General features: G+C 39.9%; 1 pseudogene; it reads left to right on the forward strand.

Annotated features, from left to right (window-relative positions):
* The first annotated feature begins 480 nt into the window (after positions 1-480).
* Positions 481-596, forward strand: LOC142441647 (small nucleolar RNA SNORA48; annotated as a pseudogene).
* Positions 597-16,762: the final 16,166 nt, after the last annotated feature.

The raw sequence follows: 16,762 nt of genomic DNA on the forward strand, positions 1-16,762 counted from the left end.
AATTCTATGATTACTTTTTTAATTTTTAAATACTCAAAGTCTTTAGCTTATAGTTCTTATTGTCAAGGCAAAAGGAAGTTGAACCCCGAATTGCAGCCTGAAGAAAACAAATACTAAAAATCAACAACCGTGTTTGCCAATAACTGTATCACACATAAAGGAAGCCTGGTTGCATAGTGCTTATGAGTTGGTTTGCTAACAGCAAGGCCAGAAGTTTGAAATCATCAGATCCTGTGCAGGAGAAAAACAGGCTTTCTAATCCCATAACGAGTTACAGTCTCTGAAACCCACAGGGTACCTCTGCCCTGCCCTAGAGGATCCCTATGAGTCAGAACTTACTCACGGCAGTGAGTTTGGTTTGGGTTTTATATCACACCTACACATCACAAAAAGCTGTCAATGGAAACATTCTAAAAATCTGAACCACAGCAAAAAGTAATAAGATAAACTTCAAAAAGTTCATTGAAAAATTAAATTGAATACCCCTAGCTATGGGCAAAGAGACACCTGATTGGTGGTGGTGCTCCTATATCAGTCAGGGGCAGAGCAGACTGGCAGCCCTTTGTTCATCCTAGCTTGATGCCTAGGGCACATTAAAAAAAAAATTAAATTGAAAGATAATGGAATTGTCCCATGTACTTTTTGAAGCTCTTTTGTATGCAATCTGGTTTAGCTGTCATCATTTAACTAAAATGTATATTCTGTGAAGGAAGAAGTAGTGAGTGTGGTGAGGATTAGCAAAGGGTATTCCTGATGTTTAAAGAGAATTAAGGCTGCTAGGAGAAGACACAGTGAAGGGTTCTCTTCTCTTCACTAGCCTGTGCCTGTCCTCAGTCACACAGTCTACACTTGTGGTCATAGAGCAGATATCTCATGTGGTACAATCTTCTGGCTCTGCCTCTTTCCATCCTTGAGATCTTAAGTAAGTTCAAAGAAACTACCCAGAAGTATGTCCTCCCACACAGACATAATGAAGGTGTTGCTGTGGCTGTTCCATTCAGTTGTGACTCAGTGCCCTTATTGACATCACATGATCCTGCTCCATCCCCATGAGTTTTCTTATGTTTGAGCTCATTGTTCAAGCCATGACGTCATCTTGTCTAGGGTCTTTTTCTCTTTTTATTCATCATTTTTTGGGAGCTCTTATGGGTGTCATAACACTCCCTAATTTGAATAGATCAAGTATAATTGTACAATTGTTAATACAATCAGTTTCAAAATATTTTCTTTCTTCTTGAACTGTTTTTAGATCAGCAACCACTTAACCCCCTCCTTCACCCCTCCTCCTCCCAGGAATCCTTGTTGTTATTGTTATGTATTATTATTATTATTCATATATATATATATATATATATCTTACCCAATCCAATATATCCATTCACTATGATTCTGTTATCCACTCTTCTAGCATGGGGTTATACAGTCAACATTGCTATCAGCTCAGTCATTCCCCCATCCCCTGCCCCCCTGTCTTCCCACATCCTCAAGGCATCATTATACCTGTTGCTAATTATAAAGGGCCATCCATTATAACATTCCTTCATCAAACTATCTTAAATATACAAATGAACATATGTAGGACTAACAGTATTCGTAAGGTGAAATATAAGTCTCTATATTAAGGGGAGTGAATATTAAAGAAATAGAGAAGAGTTAGGAGTTGCTCAGTGCTATACCACTCCCCGAGTCCCTCACACGCAGACACACAGCCCCTCCGTGAAGGCCTGTCCAATTGTCCTGTAGGTGTGTTTAGGCTCTCCACTCTGTCCATACTCTATCACATCAATTTGAGTGAGTACTTTTTTTTGAACTTTGGATACCTATTCTTGTTGACTCCTCATAACCACATAGGTTGCTGTGTTTCTCCTATGTGGGCCTTGTGGTTTCCCTGCTCCATGGCTGATTTTTTTGACTACTAGCCTTTAAGACCCTAGATGTTATATTTTTAAATAGCTGGACACCATCAGCTTTCTTCACCACATTTGCTTATGCATCCACTTTGTATTGAGTGACCATGTTGAGAAGGTGAGTATAATACAGTGCCATATTGTTATATAATTATAATTACATATGTATATTCATATATATATATATATACATACATACATTTTTGCTTTCTTCTGCTTTCCTCTTTTTCTTTTTCTTTCCCCCTGCCCAACTATCATGTTTACCCATTGATTACCTCTCAATAATTTATCTCTCAGATACTTTTCGATTGAACAAAACAAACCTGACCAGGAATGCTACCCCATCCTCACTATGAATTTATTTTTAATCATTTTATTAGGGGCTTGTACAACTCTTATCACAATCCATACATACAATGATTGAGCAAAGCACCCTTACACAATCGTTGCCCTCATCATTCTCAAAACATTTGCTTTCCAGTTAAGCCCCTGGCATCAGTTCCTAATTTTTCCCCCTACCTCCCCACTTTCCCTACCTCATGAACACTTGTTAACTTATAAATTATTTTGTGATATCTTACACTGTCTGATGTCTCCCTTCCCCCACTTTTTTGTTGTCCGCCCCCCCAGGGAGGAGGTTATATGTAGATCCTTGTAATCAGTTCCCCCTTTCCACCCCACTCTCCCTCCACCCTCCCGGTATTACCACTCTCACCACTTGTCCTGAAGGGATCATACGTCCTGGATTCCATGTGTTTCCAGTTCCTATCTGTACCAGTGTACATCCTCTGGTCCAGCCAGATTTGTATGGTAGAATTGGGATAACAATAGTGGGGAGAAGAAGCATTTAAGAACTAGAGGAAAATTGTACGGTTCATTGTTGCTACACTGCACCCTGACTGGCTCATCTCCTCCCTGCGACCCTTCCATAAGACGATGTTCAATTTCCTACAGCTGGGCTTTGAGACTCTACTCTGCACTCCCCCTTATTCACAATGATATAATTTTTTGTTCTGATGATGCCTGATACCTGATCCCTTCAACACCTCGTGATCTCATAAGCTAGTGTGCTTATTCCATGTGGGCTTTGTTGTCTGAGCTATGTGGCTGCTTGTTTACCTTCAAACCTTTAAGACCCCAGACACTATATCTTTTGATAGCCGGGCATCATCAGCTTTCTTTACCACATTTGCTTATGCACCCATTTGTCTTCAGTGATCATATCCTGGAGGTGAGCATACAATGATATGGTTTTTGGTTCCTTGATGCCTGATAACTGATCCCTTCAGCACCTCGTGTTCATGCAGGCTGGCCTCACCATGAATTTTATAAGCCTCTCTATTCCTCCTGTCCCTGTCACTAATGGCTCACCACTCACCTCCCCCAGCTTCCTCCCATCCAATGACAACCTCCCCCACCCCCCAGAACTGTCTTTCAGAGTTCCATATCCCAGGACCAGTGACCAAACAGCGCATACACCCTTTTAGTCCTCAGCCTTTGTATCTGAAAGGCACACATCCTGCAAGTTCCTATTACTTTTCCTGAATCAGGGTGGAGAGGTCTAGTACCCACCCCTCATCCTGTTACATCATTAGTCTTTTAATGTGGCCCCCATGTGAGTAACTCCCAACCAGTTTGAGTGAGGTGTCAAGTGTTGCCCAGAATCGGAAGTCTACAATGGATGCCTCAGGGACTTCCAGACTTTGTTCCCATTGCTGGTCTCTTGTATTCTCCTCTTGATTTATCCCCACACCTATGTCAGACAGGCCACTCTTCCCAAACTGTATCTTCAGGACCAGCCTCTATAGCACTGTCATCTAGAGCAGTGGTTCTCAACCTTCCTAATGCTGCCACCCTTTCATACATTTCCTCATGTTATGGTGACCCCCCCACCACAAAATTATTTTCATTGCTACTTCATAACTGTGACTTTGCAACTGTTATGAATTGGGCAACCCCTGTGAAAGGGTCGTTCGATCCCCAGGTAGAACTGCGGATCTAGAGACAGTGCTGTAGTCGTCTCTGGAAATGAGCTGCTCTGAGCAGGAACACTGACCTCAAGGATTGGCACATGGAATGAGGTCTACTCTTGGTCTCCCTTGGCACTCCCAAACAGTACCCTCTGCTGGGGTAGTACCCTCTCCAGGGGTGCTGTCCTGGTTCCCCTTTTATGTCTTTTTTCTTCCCCCACCAATCTGTAGGCCTTAAGAGCATATGAGAGGTGTGGAAAATATGTCATTCTGCACAGATGCTTTCTGCATCTTATTATTATTGTTTGTTTATTTTGATTAATTAATTTATTGGTGAATTTTGTTTGTTTGATGACATATGCATCATTCAGATTAGTCTGGCTCACACCAGACTATCTGGTCCTCAGCCAGGAGTTGTGTGTTGTGTGCATTTTCCCTTTGGTCTGTTCTGCTGTTTGGACTCATGTTGTACTTGATCTTTTGTGTTTGGCTTAACTTTACTCAGCATAACATCCTCCAACTACTTCCATGAAATGAGATATTTAATCTTTTCATGACTATATTCCATTGTGCATATATACTGGAGTTTTTAATCCATTCACCTATTGATGGAAATTTAGACTGTTTCCAATTTTTTATGATAGTGAATTGTGCAGTGATGAACATTAGAGATTAGATGCCTGTCTGTGGTCTATTTATTATTTCTTCTGCGTGTATGCCCAGTAGTGGAATTGCTGGGTTGTTTCTATTTATTTTAGGTATCGCCAAATCGCTGTCCACGGTGGCTGTACATATCTATAAGACCACCAGCAGTAATTGAAAGTTCCTAAATTTCTCTCCACACCCCCTCCAACATTTTTGCTTTCTGTGCTTTTGAATTGGGCTATCTTTGTGGGTGTTGGCTGGTAACTCATAGTGATTTTAATATGCATTTCCCAGATGCCTAGTTATCTGGGAACACTTTCTCATTTGTTTATTGACCATTTGGGTTTACTCTTTTGTGAATTTTCTGCACAGGTCTTTTTGCCCACCTCTTCAGTGGGTTTCATTTTTTTCTTGTTGTAGTCTTGGAGGATTCTGTAGATTTTGGTAATACGCCCTTTATCTGATATGTCATTACTAAATATCTTTTCCCAGTCTTTGGGCTCTCTTATTACACTCTTGATGAAGTTTGGGGGTGTACACAGTGTTTTATCTTTACTATGTCCCACCTCTCTATTAGATCTTCTTTGAGTGAATCCTTCCTTAATTTTAATTTCCCCTGTATTCTCAAACTTTCTTTGTTTTGCCCCTGTTTTTTTAATTGATAATCATGATAGCTTGGGGTTTTACCTAGAGGTCTATGATCCACCTTGAATTTGTATTTGTATATGGAGTGAGGTAAGGATCTTGCTTCACTCTTCTACAGGTTGATATCCAGTTTTTCCAGCACCATGTGTTAAACAAGGCATTTCCTTCCCATTTGATGTTTTTAGAATGCGAATCAAAGGCCAGTTGTCTGCATGCTGCTGATTTTATTTCTGGATTCTCTGTTCTTATCCATTGGTCAGAGTATTGCTCATCCTACCAGTATCATGCTGTTTTTTGTTTTATAAATCTTTTTATTGGGGCTCATACAACTCTTATCACAATCCATACATACATCAATTGAGTAAAGCACCCTTATACATTCATTGCCCTTGTCATTCTCAAAATTCGCCTTCCACTTGAGTTCCTGGACTCAGCTCTTTTTCCTCTTTTCCCTCCCCCTCTTTCCCCGCTCCCCCCTTCCCCCTGAACCCTTAATAGTTTATATATAATTATTTTATCTTATCTTACAGTGTCCAGCGTCTCCCCTCACCCACATTCCCATTGCCCATGTCCCAGAGAGGAGGTTACACATAGATCTCCAAGATCGGTTCTCCCTTTCTACATCCCCTTCCCTCCCGGTGTCGCCTCTCCCACCACTGATCCTGAGGGGTTCATCCATCCTAGATTCCCCGTGTTTCCAGATCCCTACTGCACTGCTGTGCATCCTCTGGTCTAACCAGGTCCGCAAGGTAGAATTGGGATCATGATAATTGGGAGGGGAGGAAGCGTTCAAGAACTAGAGGAAGGTTTTGAGTTTCATTGTGGCTACACTGAACCCTGAGTGGCTCATCTCCTCCCCACCACCCCTCTGCAATGGATGTCCGGCTGTGTACAGATGGGCATTGGGGCCCCATCATGCACTCCCCCTCATTCACGGTGATGTGATTACCCCCCACCCCCGCCTTTGTGGTTTGAGACCTGGTCTTCTCTGCCCTTCACGATCACCCATGTTGGTGTGCTGCTTCCGTGTGGGCTTTGTTGCTTCTGGGCTAGATGGCCGCTTGTTTACTTTCAAGTCTTTAAGTCCCTGGACACTATATCTCTCAATAGCCGGGCACCATCAGCATTCTTCAACACTTGTTTATGCACACTTTCGTCCTCAGCATTTATGTGAGGATGGTGATCACACAGTGATTGTTTTTGTTCATTGGTGTCTGCTACCTGGTCCATTCAACACCTTGTATTTGCTTAGGCTGTGTGATTCTTCTCTGTGGGCTTTGTTGCTTCTGAGGTAGATGGTCGCTTGTTTGCCTTCAAGCCTTTAAGATCCCAGATGCTATATCTTTTTGATAGCCGGGCACCATCAGCTTTCTTCACCACGTTTGCTTACACACACATCTTTCTTCAGTGATCATGTCGGGAAGGTGGGTATCATGGAATGGTCGTTTAGCTTGGCAGGGTGCTATTGTATTGGGGAAGTTTGCGTGAGGAGGCCCAATGTCCACCTGCTACCCTACTACTGAACCTATAAATATATGTACGTACCTCTATTTCCCCCGTAATCATGAATATATTTACATATGTGCATGTCTGTATTTAGGCCTCTATGTATGCCCTTTGCCTCCTACTCCTTTCCTCTATTTCCTTACGCTTTCTTCCTGTCCCACTACCATGTTCAGCCTTCATTCTAGTTTCAGTAATTCCTCTCAGTTACCTCGCCCTTGGTCACTTCCTACCAGTCCTCCCATCCCCTCCCTCCACTGGTTTTGAACCACTTGTTGTTCCCTTGTCCCTGTGTGGGCCAACATCTCCTCCCTTCCCCTACCTCCCATGCTCTCATGTCCTTCTGGGACCGTTGGTCCCGTTATTTTCTTCTCTCATTGTTTGTCCAGACTATCTTTTCTAGGTGAACCTGCTGATATAGTAATGTGTGCATACAAATGCAGATGGCTTTGACAGCGCCCAGGTGGCACATAAGAACATGGCTTCGACAGCAGCAGCACTGACCCACTGATAGGCAAAACAGCCACTAACATACAACTGTAGCTATATAAGAAATTTCAAAGTCTGGTAATGCAAGCCTGCACACTTTATTATTCTTGAGGAAGTATTTGCCAATTCTGGGCTTCTTCCTTTTCCATATGAAGTTGGTAATCAGTTTTTCTCTTTAAGAAAAAAAAAGATGCTGCTATTTGTATTGGGATTGTGTTGAACTTAAGTAGTGCCTTAGGAAGGATTAACATCTTTAAATATTGAGTCTTCCAATCCAAGAACATAGTATATTCTTCCATTTGTGAATGTCCCAATTGATTTCTTGTAATAATTCTCTGTAGTTGACCTCATATAGGCCTGTTATTTTTTAGGGTAGGCATATCCCTTGATATTTCACATTATGCTTGTCTATTGTGACGAGAACTACTTTCTTGATCTAACTATATACATTCTCCTCAGTTGTATATCGAAATCCAACTGACTTCTGCTTGTTAATTTTGTCCCTGCCACTCTAATATCATATTCCCCTGTTGCTTCTTGTACTCCTATTGTGGAGCCTTTGGGGTTCTCAGTGTACATGTGTGTGTATATATATATATATATATATATATGAAATCATACCATCTGCAAATGATGGTGATTTCACTTCTTTTTTGCCAGATGTATACTTTTGATATCATTCCATTGTCTTATATTATTTGCCAGGACCTCTAGGACAATGTGTAATAAAAGTAGGGACAAGGGGTATCCATCTATGATCCCCTTTTCTTTCCAGTGAGAATATTTTCATCTTTTCTCCATTGATTGTAATGCTGGGTGTTGGTTTTTCATATACAACTTGAATTATATAGAGGTAATTACCTTCCAATCCTATCTTCTCGAGTGTCCTAATGAGAAATGGGTATTTAATTTGTCAAATGGTTTTTCTACATCTATTAATATTATCATGTGGTTCTTGTCCTTTTCCTTTCAACGTGATGGATGATGTTAATGAATTTTCAGATACATACCTTTGCATTCTATTGGCCAAGGGTTTGGTAAGATTTTTTGCATTGATATTCATTAGAAATATTCACCTGTATTTCCCTATTCTTGTGGGATCCTTGATCAGTTTTGGTATTAGTGTTATTCTAGCATCATAGAATGTGTCTGGTAGTTTACTGCCCTTTGCTAAGTTCTGGGAAATCGTGAGCAGAATTGGTGTCAGCTCTTCCCTGAATGTTTGGTAGAATTCTCCTATGAAGCTCCTAAGCCCAGACTTTTTAGTTGGTAGTTCTTTGATAAACTCATCTATTTGTTCTTTTGTTATGCGTCTATTCAAGTTCTTGACATCATTATGAGATAATCTGGGGAAGGTTGGTTTTCCAGGAATTTGCCCATCTCTTCCAACTTATTGTTTCATTGGAACAATATTGTATAATTATCTTTTAATTTCAGTAGGGTCTATTGTAATTTCCCCTGTTTCATCCCTCATCCTGGATATTGACATCTATTCCTTCCTATCTTTTGTTAGGTTTCCCAACAGTCTTTCAACTCTCTTAATCCTTTTGAAGGACCAGCTTTTTACTGTGTTGATTTTCTCCTTTGTTTTATTTTTTTCCCACTCATTAGTCTCCCCCTCAGTTCTATAAATTCTTTTCTTTTGTTCTTTGAAGGATTATTCTGTTGACTCTCTGATTGCTGAAATTTTGTGATAGAATATCAACCATAAGCCTCTCTTCCATCTTCATGTGTGAATTTGTTGCTATCAAACATTCTCTGATAACTGCCGTTGCTGTATCCCGTAGGTTGTGGTATGTTGTATTCACATTCTCATTAGTTTCTAGAAAGTACTTAATTTCATCAATAAATTTGGCCAAAAACCTATTCATTTTGAAGAAGTATGTTGTTCATCCTCCAAGTGTTTTCCCTTGTTTTGTTTTCTCCACATTTTCATTTTGTTGATTTCCAACTTTACTGCATAGTGTTCAGAGAAGGACTACATAGAGAATCGCTATTGTAGGGTACTAGCCCGCACAATAGAATGAATCTAAGGAGCAGTTGTGTAATTGAGAGGTAAAACTAAAGAGACATTAGACAAGATAAAGCATGGGAATGCTCACCTCCGGGACAGTCATGATTTCAGGAGCTAGATCCATGCAGAGAGAGAGAATATATTTTCAACCAAGGCTCATATACACTCAGGAGGCACGCAAGCCCCTCTAATTACAGGTAATCACATCTGTATCAAAGTGGGCTGTACCCTAACCCTAAAGGTCCCTGAGTGTATTGAAGAAGAACCTAATACCAGTACCGAGACACGTAAAGGAGCAGGGTTGTCCACAGAGCCTAGAGGGCAATAGCATATGCTTGCTCCTATCATAAAGCTGCTGGCTAAACAGCAAATCAGCCATGTGTTTATAGAAGGTAATTTTAGGTAACTCTATTATGGGAGGATATTTTGGGGAGCAATATTAATTATGAAAATGCGATTATGACTCACCTCCAACTCACAAGGGTGAAAGCCTCCCTCTACCCCCCAAAACCCAGCCTGCCAGGCTCCTTAATATGAGACTAAAGTATTCATCCATATACACTCTTTCCCTTCTCTGCTCCCTACACTCTACATGTTTGAATTTACTGAAACGGCTTGTGTCCAAGCATGTGATCTATTTTCAAATACCATGTGCACTTGAAAAGAATATGATTTTTTGCGTTTTGGTGGAGAGCTCTGAGTATGTCTATCTGGTTGACTTGCATAATTGTGGAGTTAATTTCTTTAGCATCTTTGTTGAGGTTCTTTCCTGCTGATGTGTCGTTCATGTACAGCAATATATTGAAATCTCCTACAACAATTGCCAATTCTGTCATTACTTTTTGCATTTTTGAAGGATTTGATTTTCAAATATTATGCATCACTCATTGGGTGTAAATATGTTTATTATACTCACTGGCTCTTGGTCTACAGATCCTTTGAGCATTATATAGTACCCATACTTATCTTCATGTATGTCCTGCATCTTGAGATTAGAATTGCTACTCCTGGTTTTGTTTTTGTTTTTAAGATTGCCATTAGCTTGGTATACATTTGCCAACCTATGATCCTCAGCCTGTTTTTGCCTGTGAGCCTGAGCTGTGTCTCTTTCACTCAATAGATTGATGAGGTTTGTGTCCTAATCCAGTCAGCCGGTCTTTCAGTGCCATTACAGGCAACTGTGGATCCTTTGGTGATATCTCAAACTTTTTGTGGTAGATGTTTTCCTCCCTCCTTCCTTAGCTGTGTGTTGTGTGTACGTCAGGGGAGTCATTCTTGCCTTATTTTCAGCACTGGGTCAAAGATGTCTTGGGTATTGCTTTCAGAGTGCTGAATTGATTGTGGCTAGTTTTATACTATGTGATGATTTTATTTTTATGCTTTGTGGATGCTGGTCTTCTGTCCAAAGCAAGTGGGAAGGTAATTTTTGTAGTGCTGGGATTTTCTTTAATGTATTCCCTAACTTTTTCCTGATCTGGAAAAACTCTTACTTCCTGCCTATTTTAATGGAGAGTTTGATGGAGTAGAGGATTCTTGGCTTACCATTATTCTTCAATTTTCAGAAAATGGTACTCCATTTTATCCTGTTATTCAAAATTTCTGCTGAAATGTCTGAGCATAATCTTATCTGATTGCCCTTATAGGTGACTTCATTTTTCTCTATCTGCTCTTAAGATTTTCTTTTTGATAAATTTGGATAATATGACTACTATATGTATTGGTGTGTTCTTTTGGGGTTCAACCTAATTGGTGTCATCTCTGCTCCTGAATGATGGTCTGGTTCTCCTACATCAAGTTGAGGAAGTTTCTTCCAGAAATTTCCTTGATATTTTGACTGTTTATTTCTCTGTTATGTCATGCTCCAGTATTCCCAATTATTAAAGGAAATGTTCCTTTCCATTGTATCACTCATTGTTCACAGGGTTATTTTTGTTGTTGTTGTTATTTATCTTGTTTAATTGCCTTTCATCTTTGTTGAATTCTGCTTGAGAATCCTCAAAGTCGCTGATGTAATTCTCTTCTATGCCATCACCTCTTCCAGGATGTTGGTTAGTTCTTTTACTGTCCTCTTCACTTCTCCTGCCTCATCCCTTAACCATTGTATTTACTTCAGAAAGTGGATTCTATCCTCTCTGTGTAGTGAATCCTCCTTCTGTATCACATTCCTCATATCCTGAATAAGCTTAAGAAGCATTCTGAACATTTCTGTGCTGGTTCAAAGTCCATTTCTTCTATATACATTTTTAAGATCAGTTCCTCTTCAGACATTGTGATTTGTTTCGCTTGTATTTTGGGGGGAACTTATTGCTCATGTGGTTAGTCGTATATGAGGCATTCTTGGTATTGCTAGGTATGATTATGTGTGATGTGTTTCACCCAGTGGATAGGACTGGCTGGGTCTGTGTGAGGCTCAAGCAGAGCTGCAGTTTGGGCTGGATGGCCAGGGTCTCAAGCAGTGGTGTGAGCCTCAGTCATGGGTCACTGACTACGTGGTTGGCTCAGGTCGTGGTGGACAAGGGCTGCCTGTGACTGTAGACTGGTCTCTGGCATCGAACCATGGCATGGTGGGCAGAACCCTGGCAGTGACCCTCAGCAGGTGGTGAAGGTCAATGTGACCCGGGAACCAGGCCATATGCCATAGTAGCTAAGGAGCACATTTGTGGGGATGGGGTAGCTCAATGCCACATGGTAGGTCAGACTACTCTACACCCTGGGCGCCAAAAAGCCCAACTCCACATCCCAGACCCCCATCTCAGTCTCCCACTCTCCACAACCAGCAATTCCCCCATGGAGCTCACAACACAGTTATCTCTACCATCCATCGTCTTCCAAAAAGCGCGGTCTTGCTCTTTTTACCACCCCTCTACTTTACCTTGCATGATGTCCTTCTCCAAGGATTGGTCTCTCCTGAAAACATGTCCACAGTATCTGAGACAATGCTTCTCCATCTTTGCCTCTAAGGAATATTCTTGCTCTACTACTTCTAACACAGATTCAATGGTTTTTTTGGCAGTCCATGATACCTTCAATATTCTTCACCCACAGCATAATTCAAATGCAATGATCTGTCTTCAGTCTCCATTATCCAATGTCCAACTTCCACATACATATGAAGCAACAGAAAATAACGTGGCTTTGTTCAGGAGCACCTTAGTCTTCAAAGTAACATCTTTGTTTTTCAGGATTTTACAAAATTCTTCTGTAGTCAATTTACCCAATGCCTTGTGTCATTTGATCTCTTGACTCTTGCTTCAATGAGCATTGTTTGTGGATCCAAGTAAGATGAAATCCTTGACAACTTCAATATTTTCTCCTATTATCAGTTTACTCTTGAACCAGTTGTGAAGATTTGGGGTTTTTTTTTTACATTTGATTTTAATACATACTGAAAGTTGAACTTCTTGATCTTCATTAGCAAATATTTGAAGGTCTCTTCACTTTGAGAACGCAAAGTTGCCTAATCTGCTTATCACAGATTAGTAATAAAACTTCTTTCAATCCAGCAGCTATATTCGCCTTCATGTATGCTAATTCTCTGGTTGTTTTCACAGTATATAGATTGACTATGTATGGTGAGGGAATATGACCTTGGTACACAGCTTTCCTGATTTTAAACCATGGCAGATTCCTATGTTCTGTTCGCATTACTGATCCTTGATCCATGCGTAAGTTCCCCAGGACACATTAGGTGTTCTGGGTTTTGCCATTCTTCTCAGGCTGATCATCATTTCTTATGATTCGCACAGTAAAGTGCCTGGAGTAGTCAATAAAACACAAATAAACATTTTTCTTAAGGTCTCTCTTTTAAGTCAAGGTCCATCTGGCATCAACACTGACATTCCCTCGCTCATGTCCCTTTGTGAATCTGGCCTAAATCTCTGGCAGGTCCCTGTCGATGTATTTCTGTAACTATTGTAGGATAATCTTCAGTATAATTTTATTTACAGATGATACTGATAATGTTCTGTAATTTGAGCATTCTGTTGGGGTATCTCGTTTGGAATAAGTTAAAATATGGATCTCTTCCAGACAGTTGGCCAAGTAGCTGTCTTCCAAATTTCTGGGCAAGACAAGTGAGTGTTTCCAGTGCTTCATCAGCTTCTGAAAACATTTCAATTGGTATGCTCTCAATTTCTGGATACTTGTTTTTGGTTAATGCTTTCAGTGCAGCTTGAACGTCTTTCTTCAGTACCACTGGTTCATGTTCATACGTTATCTCTTGAAATGGTTGAATGTTGACTAGTCTTTTGTTATCAGATTATGTATTCTTTGCATCTTCTATTGCTGTTTCCTGCATCATTCAATATTTTTCCAGTAGAATCTTTCAATAATGTAACTTGAGACTTGAATTCTCTCTTCAGTTTTTTCAGTTTTGTGCAAAACATATTCTTCCATTTTGGTTTTCTAACGCTAAGTCTTTGAACATTCCATTAAGTTTTTAAATTTGTACTCATGAGTTGTCCCTTGAAAATGTCTGTTCAGCTCTTTAACATTAAATTCTTCCATTTACCTTTCACCTGAATTACCCTTGTGGTATTTTAAAGACCTGTGACATAACTTCCATAATCACAGTAACACATGAGCCATCTCAGTATGATAAACTGATGGACAAGTGGTAGATTTAGTATCTGCTTTAATAAAATATTTCATAATTAGATGGCTTTAAAGAAATCTTCACTGGCCTGAACAATTTTCAGCTCTCACTTTGTGGCAGTCACATATCTCCTGTAACCTTGTGAAGGGGTAGAGTTTATCTGTCAATCAGGTCGCAGCTTGATGACCTCATTTGGGAGGTGCCAATGGAGATAAATAGCTCACTGAAGGCCAGATACATGCCCACTCCTGTTAGATATTCCTGCTGACAAGCCACATGGAGATCCCTGATGGAACCAGAGCCCTAGAGCTGGAGGAGCCACATGGAGACCCAGGCCAGCACTGGGGTGCTTCCTCTGCCATTACATCCACAAGAATTTCCACCCATTGACCTGTGATCTTCCTGCATTTGGTGTTAAGACATGTGTTGCATGAGTCTGAAGAGGAAATTATAGACTGGCATTAGACATAATGGCTAATATTGGACGTATGATCTTGATCTGAACTGGGCTGAGATGTTTTCTTAATCCATAATTGCTGTTGATATAAAGCTTTCTCTTAATGCACATATGAGTGTCTACGATTTTGTTTCTCTAGTCAATCCAGACTCACACAAGCCTCATAATGAAATATTATAGATTGTATAATTTCAAGAGCAGAAAGTTATCATTGCATAATTCTAGATGCTAGAAATCCAAATCCATGGTGTCACAGAGTCGTTCCTTCTTCAAAAATTCCAGGGAAAGATCCCATTACTCAGCCACTTACTTAATGATTACATAACTGTATCTCCCTGACATCCAATGTCAACTTTTCTAAAGAATATTTGAATTTTTATTAATTTCTGATTTTCCTTTATGGATTCTAACTTTTTCAAATGCTTTCAGTCGTAGGCAAATTAATTTTAAGCCATTATTTAAAATAAATATTAAATATAAGCTAAGTGAGTTCAAGTTGTTATTTCCAAGTCCTTAACATTTTATTTATCCTGGCATAATCCAAAATTATTGAATAAATTATAAAACTTATTTTAATTTACTTAGAATTTTCAATTTACTTCAATATTGGGGAGTTACCTCCCATATTTACTCAATAATTGTTCTTTATTTGTGTCTTAGTTTAGTATACAATGTACAGTATTTACCCCTTAGTAATAGATTTCATGTAACAACTGTAAAATAATAGATATTGGCCTTGTACATACAACTAGATCTGTTTTTAAAAGGAATATATTATTGTGCTAGGTACTCTAGAAAGAACAAACAAGAAATGGAAGCAGTGAGCACATATAATTAATCTGACCACTAAAATGGTAAAAACAAGAATTAGCTTCCATTTACATTTGTCTCTTCCATCTGTCCTCATGCATTCAGTATCAGGCATTAAGTACAGTAATCTCCAGTAGATAGTTCAGTGGATTTTTACACACTTGCCATCTTGGTGCAGATCACCTATGTCTAGGACTTGAGATAGTCTCCTTATTCTTTGATATTCAAACCCCTACTTCCATGAACAGAAATGAACTCTGTCTGTGCTTGAACATCATATGAATGCAACCATAGTATTGAGGGACACCAAGGTCAATTGGTATAAACTAGTTTAAAAGACAGTGTGCTACAGTCTACTTTGGTTGTTGCACTCTCGCTGTCTGAACGAAAGAAAAAAGATGAAACTTGGAAGGCAAATGGAAACAATTAGTCCAATGAACTGTGAAAGCATCAATTTTCCAGCCCTGAGACCAGTAGGATGAGATGGTGCCTGGCTACGGCTACCAACTGCTCTGAAAACGATCACATTTCAAGGACCTTGAAATAATGAGAGAACATTGTGAAACTAATTTGAAATTCAAAATCATAAAAGACCAGGTTTATTGATCAGACAGAGACTGATGATAGTATCCTTCCCCCTAAAAGACTATGGTCCTTAGCCACCCTTCAGACCTGGAATTGAATTCACTCTCTTATTAGAATATCCAGCCGTTTAAGATTTTTTAAAGGGGCAGCATCTAGCCAAGGACAAAGTCAGGGGGTTACCAAAAAAGGAAGAACAGAATCAGAAAACACAGGTGAAATTTGGATAAATTATAGTACATTGAGGGAATATAATGGATGGATTGAAACAATGTCAAAGGCAAAACTGATCTACTCTGTAAACCTTCACTTAATTCACAATAAAGTTAAAAATATAGAATCATAGAGCATATACACCTAAAATGTTGATTTATCACTAGATAAAAAATAGGTTGTGTCTATTGGATCTGTTAAGGAATGTGATATTTTTTCCTTGCAGAATCTCCTATCCTACAATACAGAGTTCCCAGGATATTTATTATCCTGGTTAAGACACGATCCTGGATGGAATGGACAACACCACTGTTTATTGTGTTGGGACTAGACTACCATTGGCTACAGGACAAGGACCATTTCAAGTTTCAACTTGCTATAAAACCAAGCATGTATGTGTTGGGTTCAAATTCAAGCTCTTCCTCTTACTAACTGAGTGACCCTGCACGATTGTGTCAACCTCTTGTGATGCAGTGGATTGTGCATTGGGCTGTTAACAGCAAGGTCAGAAGTTGAAAATCACAAGTCCCTCTGTAGGAGAAAAGTGATGCTTTATGCTTGCATAAAGATTTATAACCTTGGAAACCTCCAGGGACAGTTTTACTTTGTCCTGCAGGGTGGCTATGAATCAGAGTTGACTTGATAGCAGTGAGAGTTTTTCATGTTTTGGTTCCATTGGCCATTCCACTTATACTTGTCATTTGTCTCCTCCCTGCTCTCTGTCCTGGGAAATTGACCTTTAATCAAAATGTGTGTTTTGACTTCCTGCTGGATTTGGCCAAGAATGAGCCCTTGCAGAAGCACAGACATTTGGAGAATCATGAGGCCAGCATATTATTTCCTTTGGACCAGCCTACAGTGGGGTGATTTCGGTTGGCTGAGTCTCTCTACTGCAGTCCTTCTTCTAGTCCCTCTCTTTGGTAACAGTTCACC

This window comes from Tenrec ecaudatus, chromosome 2 (assembly GCF_050624435.1).
Source record: "Tenrec ecaudatus isolate mTenEca1 chromosome 2, mTenEca1.hap1, whole genome shotgun sequence".
Lineage (NCBI taxonomy): Eukaryota > Metazoa > Chordata > Mammalia > Afrosoricida > Tenrecidae > Tenrec > Tenrec ecaudatus.